Source organism: Oncorhynchus nerka, unplaced genomic scaffold (genome assembly GCF_034236695.1).
Source record: "Oncorhynchus nerka isolate Pitt River unplaced genomic scaffold, Oner_Uvic_2.0 unplaced_scaffold_2564, whole genome shotgun sequence".
In the NCBI taxonomy this organism is placed as follows: Eukaryota; Metazoa; Chordata; class Actinopteri; order Salmoniformes; family Salmonidae; genus Oncorhynchus; species Oncorhynchus nerka.
The window spans coordinates 12,089-36,955 of NW_027038733.1; the positions used below are offsets into that span (position 1 = coordinate 12,089).

The window sequence follows — 24,867 nt, forward strand, 5'->3', positions numbered from 1 at the left end:
ACTAGGTGAGCTGTGTGTTATGAGTGGTTCACCAGGTCTTGTGGGGAAGAAGCGATGGGCGTGGAACTGAGCGTCCATGTTGTCATTTGTGCATGAACTAGTTTTCTGTCTGTACAGCTCCTACCCAAAAATACAGCCTGGGTTGTCGGTTACCACTGTTGGCACCAGCAGCCTTGGCGTACAAGGATGGAGAGTGTGGGTGGAAGGCAACGTGGCGTCCTGGCTCACAGCGCCCTGTCCTCTCCTCTCGTTTCTTCCCCCTGTTCCTCCCTTCTCTCTGGGAGGTCAATCGTGGCGTCCTGGCAACTCCACAGTGCCCTGTCCTCTCCTCTCGTTTCTTCCCCTGTTCCTCTCTTCTCTCTGGGAGGGGCGTGGCGTCCTGGCTCCCAGTGCCCTGTCCTCTCCTCTGACCTCTTCTCTTCTGGGAGGGTCGTGGCGTCCTGGCTCCACAGTGCCCTGTCCTCTCCTCTCGTTTCTTCCCCTGTTCCTCCCTTCTCTCTAGGAGGGTCAACCCTGGGAGGTCCTGGCTCCCGGCGCCCTGTCGCTCTCCTCTCGTTTCTTCCCTGTTCCTCCTTCTCTCCTGGGAGGGTCGTGGCGTCCTGGCTCCACAGCGCCCTGTCCTCTCCTCTCGTTTCTTCCCCTGTTCCTCCTTCTCTCTGGGAGGGTCTACCCCGTGCGTCCTGGCTCCACAGTGCCCTGTCCTCTCCTCTCGTTTCTTCCCCATTTCACTCCCTTCTCTCTGGGAGTGTCGTGGCGTCCTGGCTCCACGCCCTGTCCTCTCTCTCGTTTCTTCCCCCTGTTCCTCCCTTCTCTCTGCAGGAGGGTCGTGAGCGTCCTGGCTCCACAGCGCCCTGTCCTCTCTCTCGTTTCTTTCTCCTGTTCCTCCTTCTCTCTGGGAGGGTCTCTGTGTGTCTCCATCCCTCTACTCTCCTGTCCTTCAAGGGGGCAGCAGGGGGTCTCAGGCTGGTTATAGTCTCTCTATGTCCTTGTATTTCTTTCTCAGTATGGACACCTGGTCTTTAAACAACACCGGGTCTAGGCCCATGTTAAGTGCACCAGGGGCATGCTGCTGCCAAACCAGCTGGCTGGGTGATAACAGCATGCAGCTCTGTCGCTGGGCAAAGTGGTCTGGTGGCCCACCCCGAGGCAGCTCTAGAGGAGTCTGTAGGGAGAGAGAGAGAGAGAGAGGGGAGGGAGAGAGAGAGAGGGGAGAGAGACAGAGAGAGAGAGAGACAGAGAGAGAGAGAGAGAGAGAGAAGATTAGTACTGATGGATTCATAATGTTGCAAATTAAAGTTGATGGATTTTTACTGTAGTTATTGGTTTGTTTATTTGTTTCAGGCCAGAAACCAAATCTATTTGCGCAACAATAAACATCAATAACAACGCAGGTGGAACCTGTGGCGTCTGTTGAAGTCATCAGGGCTGTGAGGAAATAAAAAATAACATTAAAAATACGCTTGCTTCCTGTACGCTAATAACTTCCTGTACTACAGAAATGAAATAAATAAAGAATGATCTTTATCATATTTACCCTACAGATATAGTACAAATAGGACTCAAAGCCAGAGTTGTTCCTGAGAAGGCTCCAAATTCAATGTTAATAAATTAAATGTTATTGTACCCATAAATACTGAAAAGTTAGTTGGATGTGTTTGTGTAAACTCCTCTATGTCTTGTCACGCCTGACCATAGAGGCCTGTTATTCTCTATGTTGGTTAGGTCGGGGTGACTAGGCTGGGTCATCTAGGTAAATTATATATCTATTTTGGCCTGGTATGATTCCGCAATCAGAGGCAGCTGTTTATCGTTGTCTCTGATTGGTTGATCATATTTAGGCAGCCATTTCCCTTTGTGCTTTGTGGGATCTTGTCTAGGTATTGTTGCCTGTGAGCACTACTCCCTGAGCTTCACGTTTCGTTTGGTCGCTTTGTTTTTGTTTTTGTTATGAGTTCTCTCTTCCTAATAAAAGGATGAAAACATACCAAAATGTATGTTGAAAATGGATGAAAATAAACTGTTCGCTGCTCTGGCCCCCAATGGTGGAACAAACTCCCTCACGACGCCAGGACAGCGGAGTCAATCACCACCTTCCGGAGACACCTGAAACCCCACCTCTTTCAGGAATACCTAGGATAGGATAAAGTAATCCTTCTCACCCCCCCTTAAAAGACCTAGATGCACTATTGTAAAGTGGCTGTTCCACTGGATGTCATAAGGTGAATGCACCAATTTGTAAGTCGCTCTGGATAAGAGCGTCTGCTAAATGACTTAAATGTAAATGTAAATGTACCACGCTACTCCTTTATGACGACCGTGACAGCTCTATAGTAATATCTCCTGTTGTACCTAAGCAGACCAAACGGGAAAGACCAGAAAGACCTCACCTGCACCATCATAGTCTCCTTGTACTGTTTCTTCTGGGTGACCTTGATGGGCGGCAGCTTAGTGACGGCTGACACCAGAAAGTTCATCAGGATGTCTTCACAGTTAGACAGCTGGTCCACCAGGTCCCTCAGACTAGCCGGCAGGTAACTGGTGTACAGGTAGTGGTAATATCTACAGGTAAAGACAGGTAGTGGTAATATCTACAGGTAAAGACAGGTAGTGGTAATATCTACAGGTAGTGGTAATATCTACAGGTAAAGACAGATAGTGATAATATCTCCAGGTAGTGGTAATATATACAGGTAGTGGTAATATCTACAGGTAGTGGTAATATCTACAGGTAAAGACAGGTAGTGGTAATATCTACAGGTAGTGGTAATATCTACAGGTAGTGGTAATATCTACAGGTAAAGACAGGTAGTGGTAATATCTACAGGTAGTGGTAATATCTACAGGTCGTAGTAATATCTAAAGGTAAAGACAGGTAGTGGTAATATCTACAGGTAGTGGTAATATCTACAGGTAGTGGTAATATCTACAGGTAAAGACAGGTAGTGGTTATATCTACAGGTAGTGGTAATATCTACAGGTAGTGGTAATATCTACAGGTAGTGGTGATATCTACAGGTAGTGGTAATATCTACAGGTAAAGACAGGTAGTGGTAATATCTACAGGTAGTGGTAATATCTACAGGTAGTGGTAATATCTACAGGTAGTGGTAATATCTACAGATAAAGACAGGTAGTGATAATATCTCCAGGTAGTGGTAATATATACAGGTAGTGGTAATATCTACAGGTAGTGGTAATATCTACAGGTAGTGGTAATATCTACAGGTAAAGACAGGTAGTGGTAATATCTACAGGTCGTGGTAATATCTACAGGTAAAGACAGGTAGTGGTAATATCTACAGGTAGTGGTAATATCTACAGGTAAAGACAGGTAGTGGTAATATCTACAGGTAGTGGTAATATCTACAGGTAAAGACAGGTAGTGGTAATATCGACAGGTAGTGGTAATATCTACAGGTAGTGGTAATATCTACAGGTAAAGACAGGTAGTGGTAATATCTACAGGTAAAGACAGGTAGTGGTAATATCTACAGGTAGTGGTAATATCTACAGGTAGTGGTAATATCTGCAGGTAAAGACAGGTAGTGGTAATATCTACAGGTAGTGGTGATATCTACAGGTAGTGGTAATATCTACAGGTAGTGGTAATATCTACAGGTAAAGACAGGTAGTGGTAATATCTACAGGTAGTGGTAATATCGACAGGTAGTGGTAATATCTACAGGTAGTGGTGATATCTACAGGTAGTGGTAATATCTACAGGTAGTGGTAATATCTACAGGTAAAGACAGGTAGTGGTAATATCTACAGGTAGTGGTAATATCTACAGGTAGTGGTAATATCTACAGGTAAAGACAGGTAGTGGTGATATCTACAGGTAGTGGTAATATCTACAGGTAGTGGTAATATCTACAGGTAGTGGTAATATCTACAGGTAAAGACAGGTAGTGGTAATATCTACAGGTAGTGGTAATATCTACAGGTAAAGACAGGTAGTGGTAATATCTATAGGTAAAGACAGGTAGTGGTAATATCTACAGGTAGTGGTAATATCTACAGGTAGTGGTAATATCTACAGGTAAAGACAGGTAGTGGTAATATCTACAGGTAGTGGTAATATCTACAGGTAGTGGTAATATCTACAGGTAAAGACAGGTAGTGGTAATATCTACAGGTAGTGGTAATATCTACAGGTAGTGGTAATATCTACAGGTAGTGGTAATATCTACAGGTAAAGACAGGTAGTGGTAATATCTACAGGTAGTGGTAATATCTACAGGTAGTGGTAATATCTCCAGGTAGTGGTAATATCTACAGGTAGTGGTAATATCTACAGGTAGTGGTAATATCTACAGGTAAAGACAGGTAGTGGTAATATCTACAGGTAGTGGTAATATCTACAGGTAGAGGTAATATCTCCAGGTAAAGACAGGTAGTGGTAATCTCTACAGGTAGTGGTAATATCTACAGGTAGTGGTAATATCTACAGGTAAAGACAGGTAGTGGTAATATCTACAGGTAGTGGTAATATCTACAGGTAGTGGTAATATCTACAGGTAGTGGTAATATCTACAGGTAAAGACAGGTAGTGGTAATATCTACAGGTAGTGGTAATATCTACAGGTAGTGGTAATATCTACAGGTAAAGACAGGTAGTGGTAATATCGACAGGTAGTGGTAATATCTACAGGTAGTGGTAATATCTACAGGTAAAGACAGGTAGTGGTAATATCTACAGGTAGTGGTAATATCTACAGGTAAAGACAGGTAGTGGTAATATCTACAGGTAGTGGTGATATCTACAGGTAGTGGTAATATCTACAGGTAGTGGTGATATCTACAGGTAGTGGTAATATCTACAGGTAGTGGTAATATCTACAGGTAGTGGTAATATCGACAGGTAGTGGTAATATCTACAGGTAGTGGTGATATCTACAGGTAGTGGTAATATCTACAGGTAAAGACAGGTAGTGGTAATATCTACAGGTAGTGGTAATATCTACAGGTAGTGGTAATATCTACAGGTAGTGGTGATATCTACAGGTAGTGGTAATATCTACAGGTAGTGGTAATATCTACAGGTAAAGACAGGTAGTGGTAATATCTACAGGTAGTGGTAATATCTACAGGTAAAGACAGGTAGTGGTAATATCTACAGGTAGTGGTAATATCTACAGGTAGTGGTAATATCTACAGGTAAAGACAGGTAGTGGTAATATCTACAGGTAGTGGTAATATCTACAGGTAGTGGTAATATCTACATGTAGTGGTGATATCTACAGGTAGTGGTGATATCTACAGGTAGTGGTAATATCTACAGGTAAAGACAGGTAGTGGTAATATCTACAGGTAGTGGTAATATCTACAGGTAAAGACAGGTAGTGGTAATATCTACAGGTAGTGGTAATATCTACAGGTAGTGGTAATATCTCCAGGTAAAGACAGGTAGTGGTAATCTCTACAGGTAGTGGTAATATCTACAGGTAGTGGTAATATCTACAGGTAAAGACAGGTAGTGGTAATATCTACAGGTAGTGGTAATATCTACAGGTAGTGGTAATATCTACAGGTCGTGGTAATATCTACAGGTAAAGACAGGTAGTGGTAATATCTACAGGTAGTGGTAATATCTACAGGTAAAGACAGGTAGTGGTAATATCTACAGGTAAAGACAGGTAGTGGTGATATCTACAGGTAGTGGTAATATCTACAGGTCGTGGTAATATCTACAGGTAAAGACAGGTAGTGGTAATATCTACAGGTAAAGACAGGTAGTGGTAATATCTACAGGTAGTGGTAATATCTACAGCTAGTGGTAATATCTACAGGTAGTGGTAATATCTACAGGTAAAGACAGGTAGTGGTAATATCGACAGGTAGTGGTAATATCTACAGGTAGTGGTAATATCTACAGGTAGTGGTAATATCTACAGGTAAAGACAGGTAGTGGTAATATCTACAGGTAAAGACAGGTAGTGGTAATATCGACAGGTAGTGGTAATATCTACAGGTAGTGGTAATATCGACAGGTAGTGGTAATATCTACAGGTAAAGACAGGTAGTGGTAATATCTACAGGTAAAGACAGGTAGTGGTAATATCTACAGGTAGAGGTAATATCTACAGGTAGTGGTAATATCTACAGGTAGTGGTAATATCTACAGGTCGTGGTAATATCTACAGGTAGTGGTAATATCTACAGGTCGTGGTAATATCTACAGGTAAAGACAGGTAGTGGTAATATCTACAGGTAGTGGTAATATCTACAGGTAAAGACAGGTAGTGGTAATATCTACAGGTAGTGGTAATATCTCCAGGTAAGTGGTAATATCTCCAGGTAAAGACAGGTGATGGTAATGTCTGAAGACTGAGTAACATTAGTTGAAGAGTCAGAGTTCATTCAGCTCCCCTATAGCTGTTTGATATGAAACAGTGAAAGCTGAGAAGCTCAACGGTATCCCGATCCTACTCCACTGGAGAGCTAACTACCCTCCTGCCCCGTTTGTTTCAGCCCTAATTTAACAAACCAGATTCTTCTCACACTGTAGTATATAGCAACTCCTGTCAGGACCATAGAGTAGTCGTTGGTCCACTTGGAGAAGTCTTCTCTCCTTGTTGCTGTCCCAGAAATGACTCCTGGCGGAGTATCCCACAATCCTCTCTGAAACTCTGCCACACCGTGAAAGTAAAGTCCACCTGCAAAAACGGAGAGAGTGGTTTAACATTGAGCACCTATAGCTCGTAATACAACTACAGTATATGATGCAATCCTTCCATTCAGCTCATCTGTTTGACAGTGCATCCAGCATATATATATGAAGTTGACAGTTTTGTAATTTATATAAAAGGGTGAACACCGGTTATCTGCATTGTGTCTCACCACCACCCGCCAACCCCTCTTTTACACTACTGCTGCTCTCTGTTCATCATATATGCATAGTCACCTTAACCATATCTACATGTACATACTACCTCAATCAGCCGACTAACCAGTGTCTGTATATAGCCTGTCTTTTTACTGTTGTTTAATTTCTTTACCTACCTATTGTTCACCTAATACCTTTTTGCACTATTGGTTGAAGCCTGTAAGTAAGTATTTCTCTTTAGGGTAGGACTACACCTGTTGTATTCAGCATTTCACTGTAAGGTCTACTACACCTGTTGTATTCAGCATTTCACTGTAAGGTCTACTACACCTGTTGTATTCAGCGCACGTGACAAATAAACTCTGATTTGATTTGAGATCTGGGCCTAAATAGAACCTGTGGTACCCCCCTTTAGTTTACATACGGTAACAAACTCCTGGCAGTAACTCACCTCAGTAGTAGAGAACTGGGCTAAAATAGAACCCTGTGGTACCCCCTTTAGTTTACATACGGTAATAAACTCTGGCAGTAACTCACCTCAGTAGTAGAGAGAACTGGGCCTAAAATAGAACCCTGTGGTACCTTTAGTTTACATACGGTAATAAACTCCTGGCAGTAACTCCCCTCAGTAGTAGAGAGAACTGGGCCTAAAATAGAACCCTGTGGTACCTTTAGTTTACATACGGTGACAAACTACTGGCGGCTTTCCCCTCAGTAGTAGAGAACTGGGTCTAAAATAGAACCCTGTGGTACCCCCTTTAGTTTACGGTAATAAACTCCTGGCAGTAACTCACCTCAGTAGTAAGAACTGGGCCTAAAATAGAACCCTGTGGTACCCCCTTTAGTTTACATACGGTAATAAACTTACTGACATTAACTCACCTCAGTAGTAGAGAACTGGGCCTAAATAGAACCCTGTGGTACCCCCTTTAGTTACATACGGTAATAAACTCCTGGCAGTAACTCACCTCAGTAGTAGAGAGAACTGGGCCTAAAATAGAACCCTGTGGTACCCCCTTTAGTTTACATACGGGTAATAAACTCCTGGCAATAACTCACCTCAGTAGTAGAGAGAACTGGGCCTAAATAGAACCCTGTGGTACCCCCTTTTAGTTTACATACGGTAATAAACTCTGGCAGTAACTCACCTCAGTAGTAGAGAGAACTGGGCCTAACATAGAACCCTGTGGTACCCCCTTTAGTTTACATACGGTAATAAACTCCTGCAGTAACTCACCTCAGTAGTAGAGAACTGGGTCTAAAAATAGAACCCCTGTGGTACACCCTTTAGTTTACATACGGTAATAAACTCCTGGCAGTAACTCACCTCAGTAGTAGAGAGAACTGGGCCTAAAAAATAGAACCCTGTGGTACCCCTTTAGTTTACATACGGTAATAAACTACTGGCAGTAACTCACCTCAGTAGTAGAGAGAACTGGGCCTAAATAGAACCCTGTGTTTACCCCCTTTAGTTTACATACGGTAATAAACTCTGGTGCTTCCCTCAGTGGCTAGAGAGAACTGGGCCTAAATAGAACCCTGTGGTACCCCTTTAGTTTACATGCGGTAATAAACTCTGGCAGTAACTCACCTCCCAGTAGTAGAGAACTGGGCCTAAAATAGAACCCTGTGGTACCCCCTTTTAGTTTACATACGGTAATAAACTACTGGCAGTGCTCACACTCAGTAGTAGAGAACTGGGCCTTAAATAGAGACCTGTGGTACCCCTTTAGTTTACATACGGTAATAAACTCCTGGCAGTAACTCACCTCAGTAGTAGAAGAACTGGGTCTAAAATAGAACCCTGTGGTACCCCCCCTTTAGTTTACATACGGGTAATAAACTCTGGCAGTAACTCACCTCAGTAGTAGAGAGAACTGGGCCTAAAATAGAACCCATGTGGTACCTTTAGTTTACATACATTTAATAAACTCCTGCAGTAACTCACCTCAGTAGTAAGAACTGGGCCTAAAATAGAGAACCCTGGTACCCCCTTTAGTTTACATCGGGTAATAAACTCCTGGCGTAACTCACCTCAGTAGTAGAGAACTGTATCCTCGTCCAGACTCAGAACGGCGTCTGTTGGTATTGTGTCATAGGGCAGGAAACGACTGCTCATCACCCTGAAGACACAGCAACAAACAGTAAGGAGTTCGTCACTGCAACAACAATCAATACAAGTACCTAGATATCTGAGAACAATCAATGGGGTCACTAGATATCTTGGAACAATCAATAAGGGTCACTAGATATCTTGGAACAATCAATAAGGGTCACTAGATATCTCAGAACAATCGATACAAGTCACTAGATATCTGAGCACAATCGATACAAGTCACTAGATATCTGAGCACAATCGATACAAGTCACTAGATATCTGAGCACAATCAATACAAGTCACTAGATATCTTGGAACAATCAATAAGGGTCACTAGATATCTTGGAACAATCAATAAGGGTCACTAGATATCTCAGAACAATCGATACAAGTCACTAGATATCTTGGAACAATCAATAAGGGTCACTAGATATCTGAGCACAATCAATACAAGTCACTAGATATCTTGGAACAATCAATAAGGGTCACTAGATATCTCAGAACAATCGATACAAGTCACTAGATATCTGAGAACAATCGATACAAGTCACTAGATATCTGAGAACAATCAATACAAGTCACTAGATATCTGAGAACAATCAATACAAGTCACTAGATATCTGAGAACAATCAATACAAGTACCTAGATATCTGAGAACAATCAATACAAGTCACTAGATATCTGAGTACAATCAATACAAGTACCTAGATATCTGAGAACAATCAATACAAGTCACTAGATATCTTGGAACAATCAATACAAGTCACTAGATATCTTGGAACAATCAATAAGGGTCACTAGATATCTCAGAACAATCGATACAAGTCACTAGATATCTGAGCACAATCGATACAAGTCACTAGATATCTGAGAACAATCGATACAAGTCACTGGATATCTTGGAACAATCAATACAAGTACCTAGATATCTGAGAACAATCAATACAAGTACCTAGATATCTGAGCACAATCGATACAAGTCACTAGATATCTTGGAACAATCAATAAGAGGTCACTAGATATCTTGGAACAATCGATATAAGTACCTAGATATCTGAGAACAATCAATACAAGTACCTAGATATCTGAGCACAATCGTACAAGTCACTAGATATCTGAGAACAATCGATACAAGTCACTAGATATCTGAGAACAATCAATACAAGTCACTAGATATCTGAGAACAATCAATACAAGTCACTAGATATCTGAGAACAATCAATACAAGTACCTAGATATCTGAGCACAATCGATACAAGCCATTAGAATGTGCTGACTTGGGCTACATTTAGACTTTTAGACCATTAGAATGTGCTGACTTGAGGCTACATTTAGACTTTTAGACCATTAGAATGTGCTGACTTGGGCTACATTTAGACTTCTCTATCTACAGGTAGTGGTAATATCTACAGGTAGTGGTAATATCTACAGGTAGTGGTAATATCTACAGGTAGTGGTAATATCTACAGGTAGTGGTAATATCTACAGGCCAAAGACAGGTAGTGGTAATATCTACATTTCAACTTCTCTCTGTATCCATCAGCACATTGATGTATGTGAAGCTATAGGGGAAGAGGACTCACCTTGCTCTCTCCATCTATGACCAGGACAGGTACTGAGGACTCACCTTGCTCTCTCTATCTATGACCAGGACAGGTACGGCGGTGGCAGGCCAGCGGTGTTTGGCCGAGGGGCTGTCACAGTTCCATAGGACGATCACCTGGAAAAAATATGACATACATTTAAACATGAAATTACGTTTTCTTTCGGATGGATTATATCACAACCAAAAGCTACTACATTTAATCCTAGTAAAATGTCCCTGTTTTAGGTCAGTTAGGATCACCAATTTATTTATTTTTTAAATGTGAAATGTCAGAATAATAGTAGAGAGAATGATTTATTTCAGCTTTTATTTCTTTCATCACATTCCCAGTGGGTCAGAAGTGTACATACACTCAATTAGTATTTGGTAGCATTGCCTTTAAATTGTTTAACATGGGTCAAATGTTTCGGGTAGCCTTCCACAAACTTCTCACAATAAGTTGGATGAATTTTGGCCCATTCCTCCTGACAGAGCTGGTGTAACTGAGTCAGGTTTGTAGGCCTCCTTGCTCGCACACGCTTTTTCAGATCTGCCCACAAATTTTCTATAGGATTGAGGTCAGGGCTTTGTGATGGCCACTCCAATACCTTGACTTTGTTGTCCTTAAGCCATTTTGCCACAACTTTGGAAGTATGCTTGGGGTCATTGTGCATATGGAAGACCCACTTGCGACCAAGCTTTAACTTCCTGACTGATGTCTTGAGATGTTGCTTCAATATATCCACATTTTCCTCCTCATGATGCCATCTATTTTGTGATGCGCCACCCAGTCCCTCCTTCAGCAAATCCCCCACAACATGATGCTGCCACCCCCGTGCTTCACGGTTGGGATGGTGTTCTTCAACTTGCAAGCCTCCCCTTTTCCCTCCAAACATATCGATGGTCATTATGGCCAAACAGTTCTACTTTTGTTTCATCAGACATTTCTCTACAAAAGTACGATCTTTGTCCCCATGTGCAGTTGCAAACCGTAGTCTGGCTTTTTTATGGTGGTTTTGGAGCAGTGGCTTCTTCCTTGCTGAGCGGCCTTTCAGGTTATGTCAATATCGGACTCATTTTACTGTGGATAAAAGTACTTTTGTATCTGTTTCCTCCAGCATCTTCACAAGGTCCTTTGCTGTTGTTCTGGGATTGATTTGCACTTTTCGCACCAAAAGTACGTTCATCTCTAGGAGACAGAACGCATCTCCTTCCTGAGCGGGATGAAGGCTGTGTGGTTCCATGGTGTTTATACTTGCTTACTATTGTTTGTACAGATGAACATGGTACCTTCAAGTGTTTGGAAATTGCTCCCAAGGATGAACCAGACTTGTGGAGGTCTACAATTTTTGTTCTGAGGTCTTGGCTGATTTATTTTGATTTTTTCCCATGATGTCAAGCAAAGAGGCACTGAGTTTGAAGATAGGCCTTGAAATACATCTACAGGTACACCTCAATTTGACTCAGATGATGTCAATTAGCCTATCAAGCTTCTAAAGCCATGACATCATTTTCTGGAGTTTTCAAGCTGTTTAAAGGCAACTTAGTGTATGTAAACTTCTGACCCACTGGAATTGTGACACCGTGAATTATAAGTGAAATAATATGTCTGTAAACAATTGTTGGGAAAATTGCTTGTGTCATGCACAAAGTAGATGTCCTAACCGACTTGCCAAAACTATAGTTTGTTAATTAACAAGAAATGAGTGGTTGAACAACGAGTTTTAATGACTCCAACCCAAGTGTATGTAAACTTCCGACTTCAACTGTATATGAATTATGATAACCTGATATAAAAGAACACATTCAGTAACATTGATAAAGGTGCAGGTTTTCCCTACTTACAGAGCATGTAGAGGTCTGTAGTTTTTATCATAGGTGCTTTGTAAGTAGGAAAAACCTGCAAAATCGGGCAGTGTATCAAATACTTGTTCTCCCCACTGTATATGGGTGACAACATGACATGTGCAACACAGACATATAATTATACATCTAAACTCAAAATAACAAGGTTCTTGTTGCAGAAGAGTTATATTTCTGGGTTCATTCTATCAATGCCAACCACTTACAGCATGGCGCTATCAATGCCAACCACGTACAGCATGGCGCTAGCTGTTACCTAGACAAAAGTACTGAGACTTGCCGGCTTACTGCCACCAGAGGAGCCAAAAATCTACTTTCTACAAGGTTAGGTTGCTGAGTGATTTCTGGGTTCATTCTTATGACTCATGATGAGCACATATGGGCATGTGGTGCTGGGAGTGACCTGGGCACAGTGTTGAGATGTGAGTTAGTTAGTCTACCTGGACACAGTGTTGAGATGTGAGTTAGTTAGTCTACCCTGGACACAGTGTTGAGATGTGAGTTAGTTAGTCACTGACACAGTGTAGAGGTGTGAGTCAGTTAATCTACCTGGACATGGTGTTGAGATGTGAGTTAGTTAGTCTACCTGGACACAGTGTTGAGGTGTGAGTCAGTTAGTCTACCTGGACACAGTGTAGAGGTGTGAGTCAGTTAGTCTACCTGGACACAGTGTTGAGATGTGAGTTAATCTACCTGGACACAGTGCTGGGATGTGAGTTAGTCTACCTGGACACAGTGTTGAGATGTGAGTTAGTTAGTCTACCTGGATACAGTGTTGAGATGTGAGTTAGTTAGTCTACCTGGACACAGTGTTGAGATGTGAGTTAGTCTACCTGGACACAGTGCTGGGATGTGAGTTAGTCTGCCTGGACACAGTGTTGAGATGTGAGTTAGTTAGTCTACCTGGACACAGTGTTGAGATGTGAGTTAATCTACCTGGACACAGTGTTGAGATGTGAGTTAGTTAGTCTACCTGGACACAGTGTTGAGATGTGAGTTAATCTACCTGGACACAGTGTTGAGATGTGAGTTAGTTAGTCTACCTGGACACAGTGTTGAGATGTGAGTTAGTTAGTCTACCTGGACACAGTGTAGAGGTGTGAGTTAGTTAATCTACCTGGACACAGTGTTGAGGTGTGAGTTAGTTAGTCTACCTGGACACAGTGCTGAGATGTGAGTTAGTTGGTCTACCTGGACACAGTGCTGAGATGTGAGTTAGTTAGTCTACCTGGACACAGTGTTGAGATGTGAGTTAGTTAGTCTACCTGGACACAGTGTTGAGATGTGAGTTAGTTAGTCTACCTGGACACAGTGTTGAGATGTGAGTTAGTTAGTCTACCTGGACACAGTGTAGAGGTGTGTTAGTTAATCTACCTGGACACAGTGTTGAGATGTGAGTTAGTCTACCTGGACACAGTGTTGAGATGTGAGTTAATCTACCTGGACACAGTGTTGAGATGTGAGTTAGTTAGTCTACCTGGACACAGTGTTGAGATGTGAGTTAGTCTACCTGGACACAGTGTTGAGATGTGAGTTAATCTACCTGGACACAGTGTTGAGAGAGTTAATCTACCTGGACACAGTGTTGAGATGTGAGTTAATCTACCTGGACACAGTGTTGAGATGTGAGTTAGTCTACCTGGACACAGTGTTGAGATGTGAGTTAGTCTACCTGGACACAGTGCTGGGACTTGGCGACAGCCACCAGTAGCTTGAGGATGGGCTGAGACTGGGAGACCAGAGTCACAGCATGGATGATCGCCGTGAACTTGGGACGAGGCTTGATACCTGAAACGCAGCCAAATAACAACAATATTCACTACATCAGAGCCACTTCCAGTCGTCCGTGCATACATTTATGAGTGTGCATGATCCCTGCAGAATTGAACCTTTACACCTGGCACGGCTAACGCCAATGCTCTTACCTACTGAGATGCACAGGACGAATGTCAAAGTCAACAATGTTCTCTAGATTATTTATATATTAACACCAAAAGATGCTGAAATGTGTCCCTCCTTGCATCTCATCATGATGCCTTGTTTCAGGCACAGTCTAGTGTAACAGTTTAACTTTAGACCGTCCCTACGCCCCGACCCGGCGCGAACCAGGGACCCTCTGCACACATCAACAACAGTCACCCCTCGAAGCATCGTTACCCATCGCTCCACAGCGGCCCTTGCAGAGCAAGGTGAACTACTACTTCAAGGTCTCAGAGCAAGTGGTGTCACCGATTGAAAAGCTATTTAGCGCGCAACGCCGCTAACTAAACTAGCCGTTTCACATCCGTTACACTAGCAGGGACTTCGGTTGAAAATTAGCCGGCTGGCTAAAACCGGCACTTTTACTGAAACGTTGATTAATGTGCACTGTCCCTGTAAAAAAAAAAAATCAATTCAACTCAACAGTGATATAGCCAATGAATACAGTAGCTAACTGCCAGTCAGAATATTAAACACTAGGATCGTTCCTCATTCTCCCAATCCAGTATCCCCACCCCCTCGGTGACAGAGCACAACTCAGCTCGTCTCTCCGATGGGTTGAAAGTCATCAGGGACTGAGAGAGAAAAGAGTAGCTGTTTCTTTTTCACCCATAAATAAGTCTGTGTGACAGCGGGTGCTCGATGAGCTCCAGCCGTAGTTTCATCTGGCTCCCAATTTAATTTGTGTGGGTGGGGTGGGGGGTCCATCAACGATTGCGTCAGTCACCGGGTTAACTTAACGACCTTCCAAGACGAAGGTTAGAGTTTTGTTTCCCGAATCGTGATCTGGAGGAAGCTCTGTAGAGTGGTCACTAGCTGGCACAGCCCCAAAGTCATACAATCTGGATTTAACTCCTAACCTTAACCACACTGCTAACCCTAATGCCTAACCCTAACCACACTGCTAACCCTAATGCCTAACCTTAACCACACTGCTAACCCTAATGCCTAACCCTAACCTTAACCACACTGCTAACCCTAATGCCTAACCTAACCACACTGCTAACCCTAATGCCTAACCTAACCACACTGCTAACCCTAATGCCTAACCCTAATACACTGCTAACCCTAATGCCTAACCCTAACCTTAACCACACTGCTAACCCTAATGCCTAACCTTAACCACACTGCTAACCCTAATGCCTAATCCTAACCTTAACCACATTGCTAACCCTAATGCCTAACCCTAACCACACTGCTAACCCTAATGCCTAACCTTAACCACACTGCTAACCCTAATGCCTAACCCTAACCTTAACCACACTGCTAACCCTAATGCCTAACCCTAACCTTAACCACACTGCTAACCCTAATGCCTAACCCTAACCCTAACCACACCGCTAACCCTAATGCCTAACCCTAACCCTAACCACACTGCTAACCCTAATGCCTAACCCAACCACACTGCTAACCCTAATGCCTAACCCTAACCTTAACCACACTGCTAACCCTAATGCCTAACCCTAACCTTAACCACACTGCTAACCCTAATGCCTAACCCTAACCACACTGCTAACCCTAATGCCTAACCCTAACCACACTGCTAACCCTAATGCCTAACCTTAACCACACTGCTAACCCTAATGCCTAACCCTAACCACACTGCTAACCCTAATGCCTAACCCTAACCACACTGCTAACCCTAATGCCTAACCCTAACCACACTGCTAACCCTAATGCCTAACCTTAACCACTGCTGGCCTGTGCCTGGCCCCTAACCTTAACCACACACTGCTAACCCTAATGCCTAACCCTAACCACACTGCTAACCCTAATGCCTAACCCTAACCACACTGCTAACCCTAATGCCTAACCTTAACCACACTGCTAACCCTAATGCCTAACCCTAACCACACTGCTAACCCTAATGCCTAACCTTAACCCTAACCACACTGCTAACCCTAATGCCTAACCCTAACCTTAACCACACTGCTAACCCTAATGCCTAACCCTAACCACACTGCTAACCCTAATGCCTAACCCTAACCTTAACCACACTGCTAACCCTAATGCCTAACCCTAACCTTAACCACACTGCTAACCCTAATGCCTAACCCTAACCCTAACCACACTGCTAACCCTAATGCCTAACCCTAACCACACTGCTAACCCTAATGCCTAACCCTAACCTTAACCACACTGCTAACCCTAATGCCTAACCTTAACCACACTGCTAACCCTAATGCCTAACCTTAACCACACTGCTAACCCTAATGCCTAACCCTAACCTTAACCACACTGCTAAATTCCTAACTTTAACTAATGCCTAACCTTAACCACACTGCTAACCCTAATGCCTAACCCTAACCCTAACCACACTGCTAACCCTAATGCCTAACCCTAACCCTAACCACACTGCTAACCCTAATGCCTAACCCTAACCTTAACCACACTGCTAACCCTAATGCCTAACCCTAACCACACTGCTAACCCTAATGCCTAACCCTAACCTTAACCACACTGCTAACCCTAATGCCTAACCTTAACCACACTGCTAACCCTAATGCCTAAACTTAGATTAAGACCAAAAAGCACATTTTCTTCCCATGAATTCTTACAATATAGACCATTTTGACTTTGTGGCAGAAATGACTCAGTACTGCATCCAGGACAAGACTCATCCTAATAAATGACGTTAACCTGCTCTCAAGTCGGTGTGTGTGTGTGTGTGTGTGTGTGTGTGTGTGTGTATTGTATCAATACAATTGGAAAAGCAAAAACAGAGATACAACCTGGACACCAAATCATCCACTTTAAAGGACCTCATCCAGCCGTCTGAATTACCCTGGACACCAAATCATCCACTTTAAAGGACCTCATCCAGCCGTCTGAATTACCCCTGGACACCAAATCATCCACTTTAAAGGACCTCATCCAGCCGTCTGAATTACCCCTGGACACCAAATCATCCACTTTAAAGGACCTCATCCAGCCATCTGAATTACCCTGGACACCAAATCATCCACTTTGAAGGGCCTCATCCAGCCGTCTGAATTACCCCTCAGACACCAAATCATCCACTTTAGCGGTCCTCATCCAGCCGTCTGAATTACCCCCTGACACAAATCATCCACTTTGAAGGACCTCATTCAGCCGTCTGAATTACCCCTGGACACCAAATCATCCACTTTGAAGGTCCTCATCCAGCCGTCTGAATTACCTCCCCTGGACACCAAATCATCCACTTTGGGGGCCTCATCCAGCCGTCTGAATTACCCCTGGACAACAAATCATCCACTTTAAAGGACCTCATCCAGCCGTCTGAATTACCCTGGACACCAAATCATCCACTTTAAAGGACCTCATCCAGCCATCTGAATTACCCTGGACACCAAATCATCCACTTTGAAGGGCCTCATCCAGCCGTCTGAATTACCCCTGGACACCAAATCATCCACTTTAAAGGACCTCATCCAGCCGTCTGAATTACCCTGGACACCAAATCATCCACTTTGAAGGTCCTCATCCAGCCGTCTGAATTACCCCTGGACACCAAATCATCCACTTTGAAGGTCCTCATCCAGCCGTCTGAATTACCCCTGGACACCAAATCATCCACTTTAAGGGCCTCATCCAGCCGTCTGAATTACCCTGGACACCAAATCATCCACTTTGAAGGGGCCTCATCCAGCCGTCTGAATTACCCTGGACACCAAATCATCCACTTTGAAGGTCCTCATCCAGCCGTCTGAATTACCCTGGACACCAAATCATCCACTTTAAAGGACCTCATCCAGCCGTCTGAATTACCCCTGGACACCAAATCATCCACTTTGAAGGACCTCATCCAGCCGTCTGAATTACCCCTGGACACCAAATCATCCACTTTGAAGGGCCTCATCCAGCCGTCTGAATTACCCCTGGACACCAAATCATCCACTTTGAAGGTCCTCATCCAGCCGTCTGAATTACCCCTGGACACCAAATCATCCACTTTGAAGGTCCTCATCCAGCCATCTGAATTACCCTGGACACCAAATCATCCACTTTGAAGGTCCTCATCCAGCCGTCTGAATTACCCTGGACACCAAATCATCCACTTTAAAGGACCTCATCCAGCCATCTGAATTACCCCTGGACACCAAATCATCCACTTTGAAGGTCCTCATCCAGCCGTCTGAATTACCCTGGACACCAAATCATCCACTTTGAAGGTCCTCATCCAGCCGTCTGAATTACCCCTGGACACCAAATCATCCACTTTGAAGGGCCTCATCCAGCCGTCTGAATTACCCCTGGACACCAAATCATCCACTTTAAAGGACCTCATCCAGCCGTCTGAATTACCCCTGGACACCAAATCATCCACTTTGAAGGACCTCATCCAGCCGTCTGAATTACCCCTGGACACCAAATCATCCACTTTGAAGGTCCTCATCCAGCCATCTGAATTACCCTGGACACCAAATCATCCACTTTGAAGGTCCTCATCCAGCCATCTGAATTACCCTGGACACCAAATCATCCACTTTGAAGGTCCTCATCCAGCCGTCTGAATTACCCTGGACACCAAATCATCCACTTTAAAGGACCTCATCCAGCCATCTGAATTACCCTCAGACACCAAATCATCCACTTTGAAGGGCCTCATCCAGCCGTCTGAATTACCCTCAGACACCAAATCATCCACTTTGAAGGACCTCATCCAGCCGTCTGAATTACCCCTGGACACCAAATCATCCACTTTGAAGGACCTCATCCAGCCGTCTGAATTACCCCTGGACACCAAATCATCCACTTTGAAGGGCCTCATCCAGCCGTCTGAATTACCCTGACACGCAAATCATCCACTTTGAAGGTCCTCATCCAGCCGTCTGAATTACCCCTGGACACCAAATCATCCACTTTGAAGGTCCTCATCCAGCCGTCTGAATTACCCTGGACACCAAAATCATCCACTTTGAAGGACCTCATCCAGCCGTCTGAATTACCCTGGACACCAAATCATCCACTTTGAAGGTCCTCATCCAGCCGTCTGAATTACCCTCAGACACCAAATCATCCACTTTGAAGGTCCTCATCCAGCCATCTGAATTACCCCTGGACACCAAATCATCCACTTTGAAGGTCCTCATCCAGCCATCTGAATTACCCTGGACACCAAATCATCCACTTTGAAGGTCCTCATCCAGCCATCTGAATTACCCTGGACACTAAATCATCCACTTTAAAGGTCCTCATCCAGCCATCTGAATTACCCCTGGACACCAAATCATCCACTTTGAAGGGCCTCTATCCAGCCATCTGAATTACCCTGGACACCAAATCATCCACTTTGAAGGGCCTCATCCAGCCGTCTGAATTACCCCTGGACACCAAATCATCCACTTTGAAGGACTCATCCAGCCGTCTGAATTACCCTGGACACCAAATCATCCACTTTGAAGGGCCTCATCCAGCCGTCTGAATTACCCTGGACACCAAATCATCCACTTTGAAGGGCCTCATCCAGCCGTCTGAATTACCCCTGGACACCAAATCATCCACTTTAAAGGTCCCTCATCCAGCCGCCTGAATTACCCCTGGACACCAAATCATCCACTTTGAAGGTCCTCATCCAGCCGTCTGAATTACCCTGGACACCAAATCATCCACTTTGAAGGTCCTCATCCAGCCATCTGAATTACCCTCAGACACCAAATCATCCACTTTGAAGGTCTCATCCAGCCATCTGAATTACCGCTGGACACCAAATCATCCACTTTTGAGAGACCTTTGGAGATTATTCCACAAGTGTATGGTAGTAGGCTGATATGTGACTTCCCAGAATATACAACTTTGAACACACAATATTGCTAACGGATGTGAATCATCTATATACTTTAGCACATGAATTCAGAAGAGTGTCATCAACAATTTCATATTTATTGACTATGTTTGTTTTACTCCATGTGTAACTCTGTGTTGTTGTTTACTCCGTGTGTAACTGTAGGTTGTTGTTTACCCGTTGTAACTCTGTGTTGTTGTTTATTCCACGTGTATGGTAGTACTCTGTGTTGAATATGTTTACTCCGTGATGTAACTCTGAGCATTGAATGTAGAAGAGTTTACTCCGTTAACTCTGTGTTGTTTTACTCCGTGTGTAACTCTGTGTTGTTGTTTACTCCGTGTGTAACTCTGTGTTGTTGTTTACTCCGTGTGTAACTCTGTGTTGTTGTTTACTCCGTGTGTAACTCTGTGTTGCTGTTTACTCCGTGTGTAACTCTGTGTTGTTGTTTACTCCGTGTGTAACTCTGTGTTGTTGTTTACTCCGTGTGTAACCCTGTGTTGTTGTTTACTCCATTGTGTAACTCTGTGTTATTTGTTTACCCGTGTGTAACTCTGTGTTGTTGTTTACTCCGTGTAACTCTGTGTTGCTGTTTACTCCGTGTGTAACCTTCTGTGTTGTTGTTTACTCCGTGTGTAACTCTGTGTTGTTGTTTACTCCATGTGTAACTCTGTGTTGTGGTTTCTGTCGCACTGCTTTGCTTTATCTTGGCCAGGTTGCAGTTGTAAATGAGAACTTGTTCTCAAATTCAGCCTACCTATTAAATAAAGGTGAAATAAAATAAATAAATAAAATATAAAATACAGATTAATCTACATTTCTCTCCCCCGTTTACCAATGTAATTTACAGAAATGGTAAAAGGACTGGGCCTAAAATAGAGGCTTTGGTACACTCTTTTGTAATGTCCTGAAACCAGATTTACAACCATCCGCGTTAACGTTCTGGGTACTCTTTAACAGATGGTGACAAGACTCACCGACATGTAGCTTGGCGTAGTGGAAGATCTGAGCAATACAAGTGGGAGCATGTAGATGCTGAAACAACACCACACGTTATGTTACAGTAGGACTCACCTGGCTTTGGAGAGCGGGGAAGTCTACCAGATAGGAGGTTTAAATGGGAACAACAGGGCCTAAAATAGAACATGCGGTACCCCTGTCGTAATGCCCGGAGAACCAAATTCATGACCATCCACATGGATGAACTTCGATGCACATTTGAGATCTATCTGAAGATAGTTGCAGGACTCACCTAGCTTGGCATAGTGGAAAGGGAAGTCTCCCCCAAGTATGAGGAGTACTGATAGGTAGAGACCTCCGGAAGACTGTTCCACATCAGGTTACCACGGGCTGCATGCTGGAGCACCCGGTCATGGATGATCTGGTGCAGGGAGAGAAACAGAGTCAAATCAACAATAGTAATAATCAAAGCTGCTAACAAGACAATTCACTGGTCGAGGATTACCTGAACCTCAAGAGGCACCCAAGCAGAGCTACGTCCAAGAAGGCTTCTGAGTAGCTCTCTGACAAACACCTGTTACTACTAGCAGTACTAGTACTAGTAGTGGTGGTAGTAATAGTAGTGGTAGTAATAGTAATAGTAGCTAGTAGTAATAGTAGAATTAGTAGCAGTAGTAGTAGTAGTAGCAGTAGTAGTAGTTGTAGTAATAGAAGTAGTAATAGTATTAGTAGTAATAGTAATTATTAATGGTAATGGTAGTAGTAGTAATAGTAGTAGTATCAGTAGTAGTAGTAGCAGTAATGGTAGTAGTAGTCATAGTATTAGTAACGTGTGTGTAGTAGTAGTAGTAGTAATGTTAGTAGTAGTAGTAGTATTAATGGCATTAACTGATAGTAGTAGCAGGAGCAGCAGTATACGGTCCTCTTACCTCTAGTGTTGTAGTGCTATCCTCTCTACTGTGAAGTAGGCCTCCCACAGGAACTGGGTCTGCTGTCTGAGAGACAAGATGTTTGTCCTGGTGAATGGAACGCACCGTAGGCGGAATCTGGAACAACAGAACTACAGTCAGAAACGAAGGAGTGACAGTGGCAGCAGTCTGTCAATCGTAGTCAGGCACTGGACATATTGAATACCATTCAGTCATATAGACCACTTAGTCATATAGACCATTCAGTCAAATAGACCATTCAGTCAAATAGACCATTCAGTCAAACAGACCATTCAGTCAAACAGACCATTCAGTCAAATAGACCATTCAGTCAAATGGACCATTCAGTCAAATGGACCATTCAGTCAAATGGACCATTCAGTCAAATAGACCATTTAGTCAAATAGACCATTTAGTCAAATAGACCATTCAGTCAAATGGACCATTAAGTCAAATAGACCATTCAGTCAAATAGACCATTCAGTCAAACAGACCATTCAGTCAAACAGACCATTCAGTCAAACAGACCATTCAGTCAGAAAGTTAGCGTTCGATTACCTGGGTGAACACAGGATTATAATATCTACGTCACCTGAAGTAGCAGTCGTTCGTCCCCGATCACAGCTGCTGTGTTCCAGTGGATGATCTCCGAGAAGGGCATCTCCCAGCCGTTACTGAGTATCACAGGTACACAGGCAGCCTGCAGGCCGACACACAGGCAGGGTAGCCTAGTGGTTAGAGCGTTGGGACTAGTAACCTGGAAGGTTGCAAGTTCAAATCCCCGAGCTGACAGTACAAATCTGTCGTTCTGCCCCTGAACAGGCAGTTAACCAACTGTTTCTAGGCAGTCATTGAAAATAAGAATTTGTTCCTAACTGACTTGCCTAGTTAAATAAAGGTTTTTAAAAAATAAAAAAAAACAGTAATGACTATACTGGGACTGGAGGAGTTACTATCCTTGGTAAACATGTCACTGTTATGACAGAGCCTAATAGTAGTGTATTATGGTGCTTGTGTCAACACTATTCTCTAACACAATGAGGACACCACTAGTATTGTGTCTAGTTCCATGAGGACAGGACAGGACACCACTAGTATTGTGTCTGGTTCCATGAGGACAGGACACCACTAGTATTGTGTCTGGTTCCATGAGGACAGGACACCACTAGTATTGTGTCTGGTTCCATGAGGACAAGGACACCACTAGTATTGTGTCTGGTTCCATGGGACAGGACAGGACACCACTAGTATTGTGTCTGGTTCCATGAGGACAGGACACCACTAGTATTGTGTCTGGTTCCATGAGGACAGGACACCACTAGTATTGTGTCTAGTTCCATGAGGACAGGACACCACTAGTATTGTGTCTGGTTCCATGAGGACAGGACACCACTAGTATTGTGTCTGGTTCCATGAGGACAGGACACCACTAGTATTGTGTCTGGTTCCATGAGGACAGGACACCACTAGTATTGTGTCTAGTTCCATGAGGACAGGACAGGACACCACTAGTATTGTGTCTGGTTCCATGAGGACCAGGACACCACTAGTATTGTGTCTAGTTCCATGAGGACAGGACACCACTAGTATTGTGTCTGGTTCCATGAGGACAGGACAGGACACCACTAGTATTGTGTCTGGTTCCATGAGGACAGGACACCACTAGTATTGTGTCTAGTTCCATGAGGACAGGACACCACTAGTATTGTGTCTGGTTCCATGAGGACAGGACACCACTAGTATTGTGTCTGGTTCCATGAGGACAGGACACCACTAGTATTGTGTCTGGTTCCATGAGGACAGGACACCACTAGTATTGTGTCTGGTTCCATGAGGACAGGACACCACTAGTATTGTGTCTGGTTCCATGAGGACAGGACAGGACACCACTAGTATTGTGTCTGGTTCCATGAGGACAGGACACCACTAGTATTGTGTCTGGTTCCATGAGGACAGGACACCACTAGTATTGTGTCTGGTTCCATGAGGACAGGACACCACTAGTATTGTGTCTGGTTCCATGAGGACAGGACACCACTAGTATTGTGTCTGGTTCCATGGCAGGACAGGACACCACTAGTATTGTGTCTGGTTCCATGAGGACAGGACACCACTAGTATTGTGTCTGGTTCCATGAGGACAGGACACCACTAGTATTGTGTCTGGTTCCATGAGGACAGGACAGGACACCACTAGTATTGTGTCTGGTTCCATGAGGACAGGACACCACTAGTATTGTGTCTGGTTCCATGAGGACAGGACACCACTAGTATTGTGTCTAGTTCCATGAGGAGCAGGACACCACTAGTATTGTGTCTGGTTCCATGAGGACAGGACAGGACACCACTAGTATTGTGTCTGGTTCCATGAGGACAGGACACCACTAGTATTGTGTCTGGTTCCATGAGGACAGGACACCACTAGTATTGTGTCTGGTTCCATGAGGACAGGACAGGACACCACTAGTATTGTGTCTGGTTCCATGAGGACAGGACAGGACACCACTAGTATTGTGTCTGGTTCCATGAGGACAGGACACCACTAGTATTGTGTCTGGTTCCATGAGGACAGGACAGGACACCACTAGTATTGTCTCTGGTTCTATGAGGACAGGACAGGACACCACTAGTATTGTGTCTGGTTCCATGAGGACAGGACAGGACACCACTAGTATTGTGTCTGGTTCCATGAGGACAGGACACCACTAGTATTGTGTCTGGTTCCATGAGGACAGGACACCACTAGTATTGTGTCTGGTTCCATGAGGACAGGACAGGACACCACTAGTATTGTGTCTGGTTCCATGAGGACAGGACAGGACACCACTAGTATTGTGTCTGGTTCCATGAGGACAGGAC

General features: G+C 43.8%; 1 pseudogene; it reads right to left on the bottom strand.

Annotated features, from left to right (window-relative positions):
* Positions 1-967: 967 nt before the first annotated feature.
* Positions 968-22,709, bottom strand: LOC135567127 (exostosin-1a-like; annotated as a pseudogene).
* Positions 22,710-24,867: the final 2,158 nt, after the last annotated feature.